Here is a 20135-nt window from a genome sequence, read left to right as displayed (position 1 = left end):
CTGACTCATTCACTCATTTTCTACCTCTTATCCGAACTACCTCGGGTCACGGGGAGCCTGTCTCAGGCGTCATTGGGCATCAAGGCAGGATACACCCTGGACGGAGTGCCAACCCATCACAGGGCACACATACACACTCATTCGCTCACGCAATCACACACTACGGACAATTTTCCAGAGATGCCAATCAACCTACCATGCATGTCTTTGGACCGGGGGAGGAAACCGGAGTACCCGGAGGAAACCCCCGAGGCACGGGGAGAACATGCAAACTCCACACACACAAGGCGGAGGCGGGAATCGAACCCCCAACCCTGGAGGTGTGAGGCGAACGTGCTAACCACTAAGCCACCGTGACCCCCAGGATTCTACTGATTTACATCAATTCAACAAAATATTGTAGGCAGGAATAAAGCAAAAAATATCAACTGCACATATGAGATTAAAACGCAACCAGAGCGAACGGATCCTTCTGCACATTTCCATGGATCCAGATATAGAGATATAGATCTCATACTTCCTCTCATAATAACGGAACAGTTTAGTTTTACGATCATTTCAGGTTTATGTTCATACACAGTTACAGACAGCGGCTCTATGTGATATTATAACCCTCTCGTAAAGTCTCTGCAAAGCAACCATGCGGCAAAATAGTGCAAAAAAAAATCTTTAGATGTAGAAATCCAGTGTCCTTATAGCCTCCTCTGAGGAAAAGCCATAACAGGCTTTTCTGGGATTCATACGGTGGATTACTAGAAGGTGTCAGTCAAAAGGGAGCATGTTTTATCAGTTCAGGCTTTATTGAGGACAGGCCTGACACACACAATAACTCACTCTCAATCAAACGGGCCGCCGCCATCATCTATGTTCATTCTCAATAAAGAGTCTCTCGCCAGTCCTGCTGTGCCCAGCTGCTCCTTTTAAAAAATAATATCCAGGATTGGAGCATCAGTCATGGCAGCGTTTCTCATTTTGTGGCAATTGTTTATCTTTTTTTTTCCTTTATACCACCGAATTCTCGATTCTGATTGGTTCAGCAGGCGTATATTAATGTGCGCATTGTAATATGTCTTTGTTTCTACAGTAACAGCTCGTTCGCAGGGACTGATGCAGACGCCACTAAACAAAAAGTGATTTAAAAAAAAAAAACGTGACTTTTTTGTCAGGAGGATTAGGTTACATTATCTCGCTGGCTAACTAGCAATCCAAGTGGAGATGTTTTTAATAACTACAGAAACCTCACACCTCCAGGGTTTCGGGGGTTCGATTCCCGCCTCCGCCTTGTGTGTGTGGAGTTTGCATGTTCTCCCCGTGCCTCGGGGGTTTCCTCCGGGTACTCCGGTTTCCTCCCCCGGTCCAAAGACATGCATGGTAGGTTGATTGGCATCTCTGGAAAATTGTCCGTAGTGTGTGATTGCGTGAGTGAATGAGAGTGTGTGTGTGTGCCCTGTGATGGGTTGGCACTCCGTCCAGGGTGTATCCTGCCTTGATGCCCGATGACGCCTGAGATAGGCACAGGCTCCCCGTGACCCGAGGTAGTTCAGATAAGCGGTAGAAGATGATTGAATGAATGAACTTACCAAATTTCTGATTTCTTGGTATCATCTTCCCATTTCTTTATTCAGGAACATCTCGAGCAGTCCTGCACATCTGACTGGGTAAAGAATCCCAGTGTGTTTCATATGGAAATTCATTCATTCATTCATTCATTTTCTACCGCTTATCCGAACTACCATGCATGTCTTTGGACTGGGGGAGGAAACCAGAGTACCCGGAGGAAACCCCCGAGGCACGGGGAGAACATGCAAACTCCACACACACAAGGCGGAGGCGGGAATCGAACCCCGACCCTGGAGGTGTGAGGCGAACATGCTAACCACTAAGCCACCGTGCCCCCCCCGTTTCATATGGAAATGTTTTATTTTATTTTATTTGCCATTATACTGTAAGAAGAAGGAGGTTGATAATGTTAGCAATACTGGTTTTTAGATAAGCTTCCTAGCTAGCTACTGAGATTTGGATCTGCTACGTACATCATACCTCAAGCATGAGTTCCAGTGGTTTCTCTATTGATAGCTAGCCAGAAGGAGAAGGTTAGCATTCTCTTTGATGTGGCCTGCTTTGTGAAGTCAAGTCAATTACTAGAATTTCTCATTCCTAATCCCTTGAGAATTTGAGCTTGAATGGAATCTTGGCAAGAACATCCTGTCCAGCAATACAGACCTGTTGGACATTAACAGAACATAGTTAAAGTGCTGCTCATACTGTACACTCAGTCCTTTTGACATAAAGTGAGCTTCCAGGAAGAGGTTCTGCATCGGCTCCTCTCCAGCTCCACAACGTGTCTCACTCCCTTGTTTGACTCTGCTAAGTGAAACAAAATCAATTCTGTATCTCAGGTGTCTAAGTGTCCTTGCAGAACCCAGCTCTCTCCTGACACACATACACTCCTAGCCTAACTCCACCCCCCATCATTTGTGGTTTGGCCCCATGCACGGGCAGGATTACAAAGGGTCTCCAGCTAGGACTTGGCATGTGGTTTGGAACGGATCCAAAGCGCTCATGTGTAATAGAACCTGCAGAACATTACACAGCATATTGATGACCTTTAATGGCATGGAAGCTCGGATACATTTTCCTCATAGCACAGACACGGAATCTGCTTGCTGTTTTGTTTTTAGCCTTCTTTTAGAAAATTGGAACACAATCACGAACTAGCGAACACTTGCTCATCGTCTCAAATACACACACACACACACACACATTTACTGTATGTACACCCTTGCAGCAGCATACAGGTGCCTCCACATTATCGTAAGGTCCACCAGGAGCAGAAATCCCTCGTCTCTTGAACTAAAAATAATCCCAGAGGTGAGCTGACTCTAATTAAAAATCGGAGGCCAGATGTTTCGCCTTCGCTGAGTCTTTTCCCTAACGTCTCTTTTTGGCAGCTGCTTCTTTCTCTCTTCTTGCTTTTCCTCGGCACAACACAGGCTTGGACACACAATAAAGCAAAATTACCTGCTTTCATGTCCAGCCAAACTGATGAGGGTTGTTCTGTTGCTGATGGTGCCACACTTTCTAACTGTGCCCCCATCCCAAACCCTGCAGCATAAGTAGAGTTTGACCATTTTATCATTTTAATGTGGGTTATTTTTGGCAACTGTCCAAAAGCGTAGGGCGACTCTGCCTCCAGTCGCGTAAATGAGTCCTCTCTGAGCCAATCTCTCCATAAATAAGGTGATTTAATTAAACCTCCGGCAAAAGAAACCGGCAGCTGAGAAAAAAAATAGCTCTAATAGTTACGTTCTGTACCCAAAGGCAGAATAACTCACTGCTCTAGATACCTAACTTGGCTTGTACAAATAAACAGCACCATGAATTTCTGCAGACATCTGAAAAGTAACCGTATTGCTGCGGCTAAATTTCTTCATGTCTCCGGGGTAGGAAGGTTCTGGAGAGATAGACTCGTTGGAAAGGATTTTTGTCTGGATGTATTAGACTTGTGTTCTCTGCATGTTAGTGTTGATGAGCTCCATCAAAGAGTTTCATCTGATTGGGGACTGAAAAGAGAAGGAAAAGAAGGGAGACGGAACGGAAGTAGCCCGCAGGGGGAAACAGGGAATGTTGTGTGCGCTCAGAATCGGAGATTGAGCTGTCTGGATGCTGATTTGTGTGTCGCAGTCTTTATCAACCAGCTGAATCCTATTGCTCCTGGCGTGCATTCTGCTGCCGATCTCACCTCCGAACGTCGTCTCCGGATTCTCCTAGGTGTCGCTTTGACAAATGATCAGTGTTTCTGGACTAACCAGCTTTACACGGCTCCCCCAGAGGGCCTCGTTCCCCAGGCTCAGGGTTTCTTTCCTTGCTTCTGTGATCAACTGTTCTGGTGTGTGCACAAAAAAAACATGTCACCAACAAGGAAACATGGGCTTGAAAGTCATTAAATGGTGCGCAGCAGCACTTCCTGAGTTCTCTGAGAACCCTGAAGCCAGAGGCCCGCTCGGCGTGCCTTACTCATTCTTCATCACTTGTCACCTTCGTTCTTCTCTCTTCTCGTTCAGGAAAGTGCCAGACACGATCAACACGATGGTGCTCCCTGGGTCGCGTCCTGCAAACTGCTGAAGTGGCCTAGAGTTGAACTCTGAACACACACACACTCGCTCGCACACACACTACACTTTCTTGCTTGCTGTTAAAAGAATATTTATGTACTCCAGCAGATCTGCGCCTTAGGCCTCGGTTCCAGGAGTAGATGCCTTCCATCGATAAGGTTGCCCAAGTCTGTTGGACCCGAGTTTTCTCAACATGAGAAGGAATATAAGAACAATGTACAACTCTACGACTCTACGAAAAAAAGACTAAACTACTGTTCTCGATGTAATCCCAAAAATACACTTGCGTTTATGAAACTCTAAGAACCTCACGGCTAAAAATAATTAAGTCCATACATCACGGTGTAATTGGTCCAGTGATTGTATTCATTTTTTTTGAAGCTTTCTGGCAAAGTTGAGTTTATCCTTTGATAATTAGCATCTCTCTGCAAGAAGCTTAAAAATAAACAGAGGTGTTAGTAATGTGTGAAGAAATAATTCCATGCTTTGATAACAACAGGACACCCTCAAGCAGAGAAACAGCAGCACTCTGCAGCTAATTAAAGGAGGATTTGGCTAGAAAGCTAGGCTATCATTCCACATTACGCACAGATTTATTTATGACGGTGACTCCGTTCGGAGCGTTGGGCCGAAAACGGTCCGGGGAGCTTAGCGTGCCGAGTTCCTCATTATTGTAACAAAGTGGTAATGTGCTTTAAAAAAATAATAATCCCCATAATAGCTTGGCTTTAGCATAGCGCTGTTGCAGAGATCAGCACAAGCATCGCTGTCTTGTTGGTGTTGCTTCGATGTCTACCATCAGTCACATATTTGCTCTTCTTTAGCTTCGCTAAATTGTTCACCAAATCTCATTTTTGCCGTGTGACATGGCAAAACTGCAGCAAATGAAGGATTGTATCTCTTCTCAGAGCCAATATCGTTCGACGCCCCCAAAGAAATAAACGCGGTTATAATGCATAAACATCATTAACGTGCTCAATCATCTACCTCCCACGTAACAAAACACTTTAAAACAATCACTGTCTTATGCTGAGAGCTTACCACGCCCACAACCTGCTGGTATTATTTTACACAATGTGTGGCCGGTGGCTCCGCTGCTAAATTTCTCAGCTGGGAAAAAGCAGTAGTGTCGTGATTTAGGCAGCTGCTTTAATGCTGCCGCACGTTTCTCCATAAACAAGAACATGTCCTCTCCCGGAGAGACACTCCATAATCAGGTGCTCTACTCCAGCAGAACAGAGACTCGAGTGCCTATCCTCAGAGGCCTCCGTCTCTCCATCCCTCTCCCTCTCCTTTTCCTTCTCTCTCTCTCTCTCTTTCTCTCATTCTCTTCCTGGCTTCATTTCGCTCCAGCTCAGAGCCGTTTTGCAGATCTGGCTGGGTTGTTGCTCTTGTGTGGGCACCGCGACTGAGCATTAATCATGGCTTGCATCCTTCACACTCTCCACAGGGAGCGTGGCAAATAATGAATGTGCTTACCAAACCTAAAACGGACCGAAATGAATTAAATAAAAGCAGTGGCATAACCTTTTTTTTGTAGATAAAAACCTAACGTGGCTTCGTTAACAGAATGTTGTTTGCAAAGCTTCTTTAAATTCATCAATTTGTAAAAGGAAAAATGGAAACTTTTTATTTATTTATTTTTTTTTGTATCTCATTTTTTTGTGCACATTAGGACCTCGGCGCTGAGTGGACACTGACATGGCCTGAGAGAAAAGCAGTGGACTAGAACATCACATTATTTCACACTGGTGAAGATCTTAAGTGAATATGGCTCACTGTGATCATTAGAGCTCATCAGGGATCAAAGAAATACACAGGAATATACATTCAGTCATTTGGAATAAACTTGGAGACCAAGCATCGTGAACCCCAGGCTCACACACACACACACACACACACACACACACACACACACACACACACCGTTTTCTATTTTTGTAGTCGCCGTGTGGTGTGTGTTTTAGTTCAAAAGGTATCACGGTATACTCGTAAAAATACTCCCAGCGTTTTCTCTGCCTCACTTAATCCTTGTTAGCACTGATTGTGTGCAGTTGTGTTACAAAGCTACACAAAACAATCCTCACTTCTCATTTGGAGAAACGTCGAGCTTGAGCGCAACGTTCTCTGTGGAGTTCTCCAACATTTGCATTAAGCTACACAGTATTTAAAGCTCTCAAAAATTCAATCCTGAGCTTATGGAGTGTGGAGTTCTGCATGTTCTCCACATGCTTCAGGGTGTCCCAAATGTTCAAGACAGTTGATTGCTCCTAAACCACCTAATTGCTCCCAGGTATGAATATTTTCCTCCCTGCATGAACATCCAGAACATCCAGGCTGTATTCCTGGAATAGACTCCGGCTCCAGCATGATCTTGACCTTGACCAGGAATAAGCACTTACTGAAGTGTAATGGAACAAGGCATTAAAAGGCCTGACTGTACAGCCATGATTAAATGTCCACGAATGTCAATCATTGTCAGAAACAACCCACGCTTATCTCATTACATTATGTAGCGTAGTAGCAACACACATCAGTACGTGTGCAGTGTCTAGCTGGCTAAACTGCTCGAGAACGGCTCACAAACGCGAGCTAATCACCTCCTTTGTACCATTTCCACACACCTGTGAGCTAATTTGTTAAATCAGCATGATGAATGTAAAGCAGGAAGACATTTGTACAAACAAACAGTGATATCTTTAGAAATGTGTGTGTGTGTGTCTCTCTGTGTGTGTGTGTGTGTGTGTGTGTGTGTGAGAGAGAGACTCCATATAAATCAGCTCTGGTGATAAATAAAGGAGGCCTTAACGGTACAGTTAGAGCCATGTTTCACTCTACAGAATATACACACAGCACTGTATCTGTTCACACTGATGTGTTTGTGCCTTCAGTGAACAAATACAAGGAAGTGATGTCACACACATGGGAGGGGGTGGGGGGGTGGGTGGGGGGTGGGGGGTTTGCGCAGTGTCAGTGAGCTGAGAGACAAACCTGCAGAGTCTTTCTTTCTTTCTTTCTTTCTTTCTTTCTTACTTTCTCCTCTATATAATGTATATATTAGATCTCATGCTCTTCTGCTCTATAAAGTGGAGTTTATACATTATAGATAAATGTTACAGGGTCTAATTGACCCCATGGAGGATAAATTATACATCACACATTTCACCCATTAAACACTTCTCGATTGTTTGAGAAACATCCGGCGAAACCGTCCTTCCTTTCCATGAATAATTAAATGTAAAAAATACTTTACTCTCACCAGTGAATCCTGACTTTAAATCTTTTCAGCTTTAATGATCACACACACACACACACACACACACATACATCATACAGCTAACTGATAACATCAGCCCTGTTAATGAGCTCGTTACTGCTGCGAACCCAAATGCACGCGTTTCCACGCCGTACGTCTTTATTGTGCGTCTTACAGAACATTCCAGAAAGGAAAAGTAAGAAATGTGCCTAGTGCTGCATTCTAACTGAGCAAAAACGGCTTTGGTTAGAGGCTTTTACACTTAAGTAAGTAAACACAATACACACAAATGATATATAATCAGCAGGCTTCGCTCCGAGCTGCTGATCGATCACTATTGTCGGTCGTGCCTGCGAGCGCAGCGCGGCGTCTCTCCTCTCGCACGAGGAAGCGCTGACTCAGCATCCAGCTCACATGCTCAAGTAAAACAGAATGGAAATATTAGCTGACTTCATGCAACACTGACCCTTCAAAAACAGGCCACGGGAAAAAGCCTTAGAGAGTTCGCTCGCCTCGTTTTCTCTTCCGAGTGGAGACTCACGACAAGGTTTGACATGGAAAACGTGCACGTGTCAAATTTTATTTGTCTTTGTCGCGTCACAGAATCGAACCATGAACCATGCTCGATGATTCGGTGTCAGTTACGTGTTTTTAAAGTTGTAATCACAGATTTATCACATTTCAAAAAAAAAATACAAATGATTCCATGTGAAATGAATCCAGGTGATTTTTCCATATCGTTAAAATCAGTCAACCCAAATAATTTCGTTCGTATAAAAAGACTAAAAGAAAAAAACTCAGCCTCTCCTGTCACTGAGCTCCTGAGCCTGCGCCCTCGTGGGTTTACTGTGTTACAGTTTCAGTGTTGAATAATGAACAAAGTACATAAATGGTTCTCCAGCGATGGGTCAAGCACCTGGTCAAAAAGCCTATGACTCATGTGCAGCGTAAAATGCTGTGACACCGCTCCACTTCAGCGCTGAGATGAACGATCCACACCTTCCACCAACACCACCACGGGATGCTGCCTTTTTTTTTTTTTTCTGGAAAATGTTGCAAGATTTTGGAATCCCGAGGGAAAATGAATTTCTCGCTCAATCCATCACACTTGGCAGCTTTGTGAGATGGTCCAGGGTGGAAAATGAATTAGATCTGCAACGTGGCCTGACATCGTAAAATGAGCATCGGGACCGAGCTCTGCATTTCCTGTCAATATTCATGATTTCCATGTCACGAGGCTCTCATTTCCGAGACGAGAGACAGGAACGCCGGCGTTCTCTGGCGAGCGGAATGCGGGCTCTGGCGAAATGGATGGGTTTTTGTTACGCCGGGACATTAAAAGCCCGTATTATGGATGAAGTGCGTCTGCTGAAATGAATAGGCTCACTTAGAGAAAGAATGCGCTTTATAACATCGGTGTGGCACTCTGGAGGGCTGTAAAACACACCATTAAAGCCACACTGACCACAAAGGCCATTCTGCTGCATTACTAAACAAATTAATCTTCTTTAAAACATGCGGGACGATGAGCCATTAGCTGTTGACAATGTATGGGAACAAATTGTTAATTTAATCTTTCTCGTGCAAACGCTACGGAATTAATTTGAAAGTGAGTGCGTGGGGTAGGTGTAGGGGTGAGGGAGGGGCATGTTGGGATGCTGTATGGAGAGAGAACACTTCATAGCGCTTTACATAGTTGGGGTGATCGTGTAGGACCAAACTTAATCTCTGTTTTAATCACAGGTTCTAGATCATCACGATGCTTTGCTTTTTCTTACGGGTTCTAATCCATGACATCTCAGGGAGTTTTACCTTAGAAGCCTTTATTATTGCCACATACACATTACAGCACAATAGAATTCTTTTCTTCACATACCCCAACTGAGGAGGTTGGGGTCAGAGTGCTGGAGCAGGGAGAGTTGAGGGCCTTGCTCAAGGGCCCAGCAGTGGCAGCTTGGCTGTGCTGGGCCTTGAACCCCCGATCCTCCAATTAACAACCCAGAGCTTTAACCAGTTGAGCCACCACTGCCCTACCCTGCTCCTGTCTAAGGGGTGGAGTCAGACCTGGTCCGGGTTCCTCCTACATGGGCAGAGCTGAGGAGAGATGGGGTGGAGTCAACCGGGGTACTGGGGTAACAGGTGTGTGGGATCGGTGGGTCATGTGACATGCTGGGGCTGATGAGTAATGTAGTTGTGTTCTGGTAGAGCCATGAGATATTGTTGAAGTGTGTTTAATGTGTTGTTTTGGGTTAGGATTAGTCTTACAGGAGGATATTAGATTAGATTAGATTAGACTTTTGTTTTTGTGTCATAAACTATTTTGTTCATAATAGATTAATTCTTTTACACCTCCTTCTGAAGCTCCTAGCTTGCTCATTAGCAGTCTGACTTATTTGCTCGATCCGCAGAGTTTAACACCGAGCTATGCTTTTTAACTCTACAGAAAAAAAACAGGGAATGGTGTGATTTTAATTCCCACTTCACTTCTATTGCGCGTCTGTGAAGCAGGAAGTAAACAGTTGAACCCTAATTGTGATGTTAGCGTGATTTTAAATAAACAACTGCGCCCTCTTTTCGCCCTTCAAGAGGTTTTCTCACGTCAGTGCGGAAAGCACTTAACACCTTCGTACTAAAATAAAATAACACAAATACACAAATTAATCTGATCTCATCTAGTTTGCTTGATAGATTATTTACTCTTGTTAAAAGCTAAATATTAGATATACGATTATACAACGTGTGCTTTATTTGGTCAGTTATTTAGTCAGTTATTTAAAGACAAATGAATCGAGGACTATTCATGAGTTGAAATGAGGAGAAAAGCTGAGGGTCAAAACCAGGAAGTAGGAAAACATGGATTAGACAACAAGTACATGGTAAGTCTTTGTTAGACGGCATTCACTAAATTCCAGGGGTTTCGTTACCACGACGTAAAGTGGGCGTGTTTCTGGAGGTCTTGGAAAAACGCCCTACGATGGATAATGAAGGACAAAACAGTCATACAGGTAAATTTTATATTTTATATCTATTATACTTTATTATCTTACAGTTTAGCTATTTTCGAAAACAAATAAACAACCAAAAACTATGGTTAGGGTTAGGGTTAGATTATCAAATAGGCCACGCCCACCTGATGACGCAATATCTGTTACGCTGTTCTAAAATCCCTTGAAATAAGTGCATCCCTTTGTTAGACTGCTAACACAACAGGGTGTAGTGTAACTAGTGAACACAATAGGACAACAAATCCAGTCAGGCACATGAGATTGTAGAAAGACACATAGGACATAAACCCACAACAAACAGATGACAGCGCTCGGCATGCTGGGAATGCTCAATAACAGCTGACCTAAAATAAGACATTATTAGTGCTCATTGTTAGCATTATCATTCAGAGTAATTTAGCCACATTGCTTTTTATTGTGCTGAACGGCTTCAGAGGCGGATTTGGTCCATCTCAGCTTGACGAGGGACAATTTGTCCAATCTTTTGTTTTGTCACTGTCACATTAGAGAATAGAATAGAATAAAAGCCTTTATTTTGTCACATCTTCATTACAGCACAGTGAAATTCTTTCTTCATATATCCCAACTTTGGAGGTTGGGGTCAGAGCACAGGGTCAGCTATGGTACAGCACCACTGGAGTAGTGAGGGTTAAGGGCCTTGTTCAAGGGCCCAACAGTGGCAGCTTGGCAGAAGTTGGGCTCAAACCCCAATCCTCTGATCAACAACCCAGAACCTTAACCAATTTTGCCCTAAATTAGCACCTTAATCTGTAGCAGGATCGCCGCAGTGAATCCTCCGATCAGATATCTACATATTTACGCAAGGCAGAATGAAATCCTGGCCTTTAGCATAGCAGTTAATGGTTAATGTCATGCTAAAGGGTCTATCAGAGCTGTAGGAGCTTAGCTAGCACCTTGGTTTCGTTATTAAACCTGATAAACACAGATATGTGTAAACACAAACAGGTTCTACAAAGAAAGAGCAATAATATTTTTAATTGTGCATCATTGCATTTCATCCAAAGTCGAGATCCAAAAAAGTAGAGCTCAGGAAAATTTCCTTCATTTCAACCTTGTTTTGAACATAAAGACTTTTACGCAAATGATTCTACATTCATTACCTAAAACAGTCCCATTAACTGCACATTGTCACTGATCAAATTGATGCAAATTACCAAATTATCCTCTTTATTTTGGATCTCAGTAAATCAGACTCTGTGTGTTCGAGAACAAAAGGAATAAAATAAAAAAAAAAGAAAAAAAAAAAAGATTGGATTGATTGCAGAGTTTTCTTCTGTTACTTCTGAATCCTGGCCGCTTCAGTTCGTTCCGCGGGAAAAGGAAAAAAAGATATGGGATTTTAAAAAAGATTAAAGCATGGACGAGATCTTCTCTGATCTAATATGCTTCTCAGTTTGGACTCTCAAAAGGATCTCATATCCCTCATTTTTGATTAATGCTATTTCTCCGAAGTAATTTTAGCAATAAAAATTCAACGCATCTTAAGCAATAAAATGTTCCTCATGGGACAAAGGAGAGGGATGAGTATCAATTCGGTCGGCATTAGACAAGAAGTAGATGGCATAAATCAAGTCGGGCTTGATTGCCCCCTTCAGCTGGGGCTGTGGTTCGGCACCGTGTGGCTGGGGTTAGGTTTATTTCGACATAATTATGCAGCTGGTGACTCTCCTCTCCTGGGCACAGCTTTGAAGGATGTGTGTTTGCTTCGTGTGTGTGAGGCTGGCCTCAGGCTCTCTCTCGCTCTCTTACACACACACACACACTGCAGGAGGAGGAGGCAAGCGTGGGTGTGAATGTGTATCATTTTTTATTTCTGTGTGTACTTCCTGGTGTGCTGTATTTGAACCAACTCACCTTCCCTTCTCGAAAACCTCCATCTTCCTCCTGTCTCTCTGTGTTAAATCTGATGAGCTGAGATACATGGATGTGTGCAAAGGGATATGTGTGTGTGTGTGTGTTTGTGTGTGTGGGTGGGGGTTAGCAATAACTGCAGCCACATGGCTGGTAATTAGCTGCTTTCTCGGATGGTCTCTTGGATTGCCATCCAAACACTGGTCGAACTCCGGCTTTTAAATGATCTGTGCGCTAATTATGCAGTTCACACAGCATTTAGCATGGAGGTGGAGGCTTTGTGGCAGGCTAGGTCTACAAACACTGCTCAGTCATGAAGCTGTAGAACGTAGGCACAGCAAACACTGGCTGAACTCTCACAGAGGTTTATAATTAGGCTTGGAACTGAAATCCAAAATCAAATTATGAAGCTGTGTACAGGACGGCAACAATAACAACAAACAATTGTTATTCTTTTGTAGCATTGCTTTATTGATACTGACACAGTCACAGCGAATCTCATGCGTGTCGTCATTTCCGAGTCAGATTCAGAACTCTGATTCCCAGCACTCACCAACATTCTGACCTGATTACTGAAGCACCGCACACTCCTGGAATCAATCCCCAACACATGCTCTATACGTAAGCACACACGAAACACACACACTCACTTGCTGTGATGTAACACGTAATCCCTGACTTAGCATAGTTCCGCTATTCTGCTTTCAGACCATCTGAGTTTGGATTTGTTTACATCAGGTTTGTCTGCATTAATTACTTGTATGTTGGGTGGTGCATTGAGGCTTTGTGGTTAGCATGTTTGACTCATACTTTCAGGACGGTGGGTTCAAGTCCGTCCTCTGCCCTCTGTGTGTAGAGTTCTCTACATTGTTTCGAGATCGCTCCAGGTATTCCTGTGTCCTCCTCCAATACAAAGACATGCATCTTTAAAGTGTCCACAGAGTGTGTGTGAGTGTTTGTGACACCATCTCTGGTGTCCCCACCACATACCACGAGTTGGTACACCATCTCTGGTGTCCCTCTCCTCATACCCCAAGTTGGTACACCATCTCTGGTGTCCTTATCTCATACCCTGAATCTTGTTAGCTTAGGCTTACACATTAGACAGAAGGTGTTTCCAGAAAGTTCCACTAGTTGAGACCAAGTGATGAATCTGAGGCTGAGGAACTGTACAAGTTCTACTGTTAACTTCTTCACATTGTTATTTGTTGCCATTGCATCCCAGCCCCAGTTAACATTCTGCAGTGCATCATTATACGATATATTTAGAGCAGATGTGACAGTAAGGATGCAATTCAGAATGGCTAGTTCCTATGGATTCCAGCTAATTGAAGGATTTTAGTTGCACTAAAGTCAAACCTTTTACACGTTTGGGGAAACATGTACTAACCAGGGATTTTAAGATAAAGCTTGTCAAGTGGCTTTTGTGCTTTTACTCTGAGAAACATAATAGAAGAGAAACATAATTTAAACCATATAATTGGACCTTCAGGAACACAGTGGTACCTTTTAATGTGACCTTATACTGTATATTGTGAAAAAAATACTCCTGCACCCACTTGTTTTTCTGTCTATAAGCAAGACAAGGACATCAGCGTAAACAAGATGAGTGAGAACTCGTTGTGATTTCTTTTGCGTGTGTCTAGACAAGGATGAACAATTCTATACAAAATAAAGCTTTCAGGTTTTCATTCCAGTCAATCAGGAGCGACAAACAAGTGTGGCTCATCTTTTTTTTTTTTTGGATTGAAAAGCAAGTGTGGAATGATGTGTGGAATATTATCTACTGACTCCAAAACCATCATCACCACCATAATAGTGAAAGAAAAAAAAAAGCACAAATAGAAGCCAATGTTGGGAAGCGCTGGGATAGATATGCACATCAGCACCATGGACAGCAGCCTGGAATTCAGGAAGTCAGCTTTATGTCTGTGTGTTTTGTGAGAATGATGAAATAAATGGAAATGACATTAATACAAAATGCCTAAACGATGTAGGAAACAAAATCTAACCTTATCTTTATTCTACATAAAGAGAACATGCCATAAATGGTAATGGATCTTGTAATAGAGTTTGTTTCCAGCTGCTTTATGATTGTGGCCATGTTCCAATAATGTTTTTATTGTAGTGATGTCAACTTTCCCTGGCCAGTAGCCCTTGGTTAAATCATCATCTGAATTGTTCCAATACTTGATTAGCTTGAGTGAGTTCGGTGCATTTCCTTCTTCAGTCGTCCTACTATTGAAACCCCCAAAAGGTTCTACATAGATCTGAACAGTAGTAAAGGCTATAAAACCCTTACTTTTAAAGAACCCTGTGAAATCGTTTCTGCTCTACTTTGTTCACCAACACAAGTTTCTAGAAATAATTGCCATCAGACTTAATATTGTTTTTTTTTTTGTTTTTTTGCTTTTATGATTATATTTTTAAGTAGGTTATAGTAAGTATGTAACTAACTAAAAAAATAAGTAAACTGGAGAAATAAGAAAAAAAAAATTATGAAGTTCTTCTGTACAAAAAGATGATTAGAATTTGAACTTTGTTTTAATTGGCTAATTATTCTGGCTAATTAGCATGCTAGCCAGTTAAAGATGATATGACCACGTGGTTAAGAGGAAATTCACAAGAAAAAAACTAATTGTTACTAACTAACATAATTATTTTTGAGGGTTAAGGGTTGTAGCTACTTAAAAAATACTTGGAGTCTTTTCTGGAATATTTCTACATAAAATCTTTAAAGAACCCCTCAGGCTGACCAAGTGTATAAAAAGGCTGCATGCTAGATAGACTCTTTGTTTCTAAGATTGTTGGTCTTTTAATTAAGGGACAATCAATAAGTGTTCCATCCTAAAAGGGGTTCTAATGCTCCTGTAGAAAGACAAAACATTCAGGGTGCTACATAGAACATTTCAATCATAGACTGCTCAGTGTATAGTCAACAAGAGTACTGTATATCGTCGCTGTCAGACGGAATCCTCGTATCTCCAAAACAGTTATTTTTCAGGAAATGAAAAAAACGCCGTACCTTATCTGCAGTGCACAGGGTTTAGTCCGCGTTACAGTGGATTGTCTTGCGCTAAATTCCTGTCCTCAGACGAGCACCAGAACTAGCGGGGGTCAAGATTTTTTTTTCTTTGAGCCCAGTGTTTTGAAGACATTTACCTCAGAAGACGTGTTGATTCGTTGCGACTCTTCTTGAGGAGAAATATGCCGTGAAGCTCTCCCACGGAGTGAGGAAGAGGTGGACAGTTGAAGTGTCCAATGGAGTTATGAGATTTGCGCTCAAGCTATTTTCAAGACTTTAGATTGGTTAATAACTTGTAAAAATAACAGACCCACGTGGGGACTGACCAATAGCATCGATATGTGAAAAAATATGAAACCGACCAAATTTGGACATACGAGGTTTCAGCCCGACAGCGACGATATGCTCCGTAAAATGTTCTATTTGGAGACCTTTCTGGAAAGTTCTGAGGTTCTAAAACTAGTCGGAAGCTTTAAGTGTAGGGGGTTGTATATGGGCAAAAGCCAACAAAGGGGCAAAAAAGCTTATTTTGAACCAAGTAAGGTACCATCTACCTTCCTGAAGGGAATGAAGAATTTTCTGGAAAGCTTTAATGTCACAGATGGAACATTTTTTTGTAAGATTGCAGGTGGTCTCAGACTCACAAGGGAAAGTCAACAAGGGCACATCAAAAGTGCTCTGAAAACAGAAGAAAGGTTTCATCTACCTTCCTATAAGGATTGTCCTTGGAGGATTTTCTAAAAGGTCATGTGATTCAACCTGAAAGTTTAATGATTCAATCAGAAGGTCAAAACCAAGAACCCTTTAGGGTACTAGTGGAACTGTTCTTTCTAAGATTGTAGTTACACTTCAACGACACAAGGGAACGCAATACAAACTCTAAAGGGCACAAAATGGATGGTACTGAAACACAAAACAGGTTCCATGCAGCTTCCTAAAGGGGTTCTCTATGGAGTGATATCAGGCAGGACACGAGGTTCTACATAACCTTTGAAAGATTTCGTCAGAGGGTCAAAGTAAAAGAACATTGATTTATAAAATTGTAGGATAAGCCTGATGTCACCTATGTTGATGATGTCATCCATCTATCGTGTCCTGTTCTTTTCTCTTGCGGACTTCTCAGCAGTTCCTGAAAAAGCCGTTTGGATGGAAGCATACCTGGAGACCTCAGGAGAAACACAGCACATTCGTTTTGCTCCCGCCCGATGAGACCGAGCATGAGAGTGGGAGCATTCAACTTCTCTGACAATTCCTACTGTTAATATGCTGCCGTGACATGTTTTGGCTTCATATGTGAATAATGAGCTAGTTACATTCCCTCCATTGTGTATGAGCATAATCCTCAGTGAATAGTAGAGGAATGATTTGTGCTGTCATTTCAAATTGCACAGTAACACGCAGCTGAAACCAATTCGTGCCGCCTCCTCCTTGCCACAGGCCCCTGAGATGCACGGTACCGGAGATCACGGGCACACTGACAGGCCACTCTGTTCGGCTCTGCTCTGTATTTGCGTCTTTCAGCTACATATGGCTGTTGGAGAAGAGCTGTTTCTTTCAGCACAGGGAAAAAAGTGAGAGAGTTTTTATTATAGCGTTTAACTGTCCATGGAGATCGGTTCTAACGCCAAACTCCCGTGGTGAAACAAACCGGAGCTGCAGCCTGGCAGTTTTCACATTTTCTCACTGCGGCCTGGCGAATTAAATCAATCCCTCAAAGCAAATGTTGTATTTTTTTTTTCTCCTTACTTTTTCCTTCTTCCCTTCCAGAGCTTGCACCTAAAAGGTCTAATTACAGCATTGAGTGAGGCTGCAGGCAGAAACAGAGGCAGCTCTGTTGCTTTAGCTTGCTGCGTCTGACACGGCCGTCCACAGGGCGTGCGGCTTGCGCTTGCAGCAGTAAAAACGCCTCCGCTGACTCTCTGGTCTCGAGTCCAGCCTTGGCCTCTTTTTTTTTTCAGGGAAACCCGAGTGGCCAGTTTCATATCCCTGACAGCTCATTAGCACAGGAGCAGCAACAACCTGACATCAGCACCCGGGCCTCCACTCTCTGTGAGCAAAAAATAGAGAGTGAAACGAGGGAATGTATCTTTCTCTCTCACTCTCTGTCTATCTCTATCTCTCTTTCCCCCTCTAATTAAGATACTAAACTGTGCACTGAGGAGGGCTACATTGGATAATAGCCTTTATGTTTCCAAAAAAACCTGTAACAGGGACAGTAATAGAGTGGGTGAGAGAGAAAAAGAGAACATAGATCATGGTGAACAAGTAGCAGTTTTTCCTGCTCATCTGGCTTCATTACTCCGGGCTGAATGCTACAGATACAGTTTCCTGTATGTCATAACTTCTAGAAAAGTTCTATTTAGAAAAAAGCATTAAATTATACCTTGCACAGCTTTTTAAATTTCTTATCTTTCACTATCACCAATCACTACGTCAATAGTCAAGGGTCCTATAGAAGCAGTACACGGAATGGCTGCTAATCCCTTTTTAATAAATGTCTGAATTAAAGCCTTAGATTAAATAAGTTGCAATTTCCTGGCATGCACTTAAGTACTTAAAGTGAGTGTTTGATTTTTTTCCACCACCCAACAAAAGAGGATGTGGTAATTAATGATGCCTCAGCAGGAAGCTACAAGCATGGCAGATGGCACGGGTTACTCACAGCGAAGCAACAGCACTACGCTCATCTCTCATCCAGAGACGGAGTAATGCGATTGTGGGCTTTAAACGAATTATTCAGCTCTCTCTGATCACGCCTCGACTTTAAGAATGAAAGTGCAGATGTTTCAGGTTTCTCTCCATTTGATCGGTATTAGATTTAGCTTCTGCAATTCTATCTTTTTTTTTCTTTTCACATCTCATTTATTCCTGTTGAAACGTTGTGAGCTGACCTACGGAACGCCTGGAGCGTTTTATCGTGGAATGAGGTTTTGCTATTTAAGAATCATTAACTGTATCTGATTTTTTAAACAAGCATGTGAACTCCTGCAACCCCTATCTTCCTTGCCTGGATTTGAAATCACGTCATTTTGCGGTAATGAGCTTCCACAAATGCCTCTCATTGGCAGGTCTTTCATTTGGGAGAAGACAGGCAGCTAGCAACACATCTGGGCTCCATTTTTTAATGAGACTTGGCTCCTACTTGGCCGTTTCTTGTCAAGTCGGTGTGGGCTTTCTGGCTCTGTCGACCACCTGATGACACTCTCTCCGGACCAGAGGAGATACGAGGTCACTGCTGTGGGTTTAGAGATAAAAGTGGTCCTGTGTGTCTGAGTGTGTTTGTCTGTCTAAATGTGTGTGTGTGTGTGTGTATATCTACCAAAAAACATGGACTTTTCTAGGATGTGGGCTTCAGATCAATAAAATCTTTAGAAATATCTAACATTTATACGTGTATAGTTCATATCATAACTCATCTTTATTTAAACTACATTTTTTTGGATATCTCTGATTAGGACTGGATTATAAAGTGTAGAATCGTCACTGATTTGAATTCCATTTATAAATCATTTCATTTTCAGATTAGGATCATTAAGGTTTCGGTTCTGGTTGTAGTTTCGGTGATGTTTAGGATTAGGATTAAGCTGGACCTGATTAGCTTGGTTAATATTCAGGTTAGGTTTTATTAGAAGTCAAGATTCAAGAAGCTTTTATTGTCATTACAACCATATATACTGTAGCTGTTGCAGTACACAGTGACATGAGACAACGTTTCTCCAGGATCAGGGGGCTACATAGAACAAAGACAGGGCTAAGGACATGTAAGTAGTCCTAGATACATAAAGTGCAACTGTGCAACCTGGTGCAAACAGTGCAGGACAAGACAGACAAGACAGTGCAGGACAAGACAGACAAGACAGTGCAGGACAAGACAGACAAGACAGTGCAGGACAGGACAGACAAGACAGTGCAGGACAATACAAACAAGACAGTGTAGGACAAGACAGACAAGACAGTGCAGGACAATACAAACAAGACAGTGCAGGACAATACAAACAAGACAGTGCAGGACAAGACAGACAAGACAGTGTAGGACAATACAAACAAGACAGTGCAGGACAATACAAACAAGACAGTGCAGGACAAGACAGACAATACAGTGCAGGACAAGACAGACAAGACAGTGCAGGACAAGACAGACAAGACAGTGCAGGACAAGACAAACAAGACAGTGCAGGACAAGACAGACAAGACAGTGCAGGACAAGACAGACAAGACAGTGCAGGACAATACAAACAAGACAGTGCAGGACAAGACAGACAAGACAATGCAGGACAAAACAGACAAGACAGTGCAGGACAAGACAGACAAGACAGTGCAGGACAAGACAGACAAGACAGTGCAGGACAAGACAGACAAGACAGTGCAGGACAAGACAGTGTAGGACAAGACAGACAAGACAGTGCAGGACAGGACAGACAAGACAGTGTAGGACAATACAAACAAGACAGTGTAGGACAAGACAGACAAGACAGTGCAGGACAATACAAACAAGACAGTGCAGGACAATACAAACAAGACAGTGCAGGACAAGACAGACAATACAGTGTAGGACAAGACAGAGAAGACAGTGCAGGACAAGACAGACAATACAGTGCAGGACAAGACAGACAAGACAGTGCAGGACAAAAGACAGTGCAGGACAAAAGGTTAACAAAAGAAAAACAGTAAACAAAAAAACAGCGCCGACCGACCCGTGTCGATACTGTATGTAAATACTGTAAGTTCAGACAATATTGCATGCAGTAATATTAGAATGAACACAGTTTCTTAGCAGCAGGTCCTGATATAGTGTATAAGATTGTGCAAAAACAACAACTGAAATATTGTACAGTATGTGCACAATGACTGAAATGTTAGAC

This window comes from Tachysurus vachellii, chromosome 20 (genome assembly GCF_030014155.1).
Source record: "Tachysurus vachellii isolate PV-2020 chromosome 20, HZAU_Pvac_v1, whole genome shotgun sequence".
NCBI lineage: Eukaryota > Metazoa > Chordata > Actinopteri > Siluriformes > Bagridae > Tachysurus > Tachysurus vachellii.
This window is presented reverse-complemented; position numbering follows the sequence as displayed.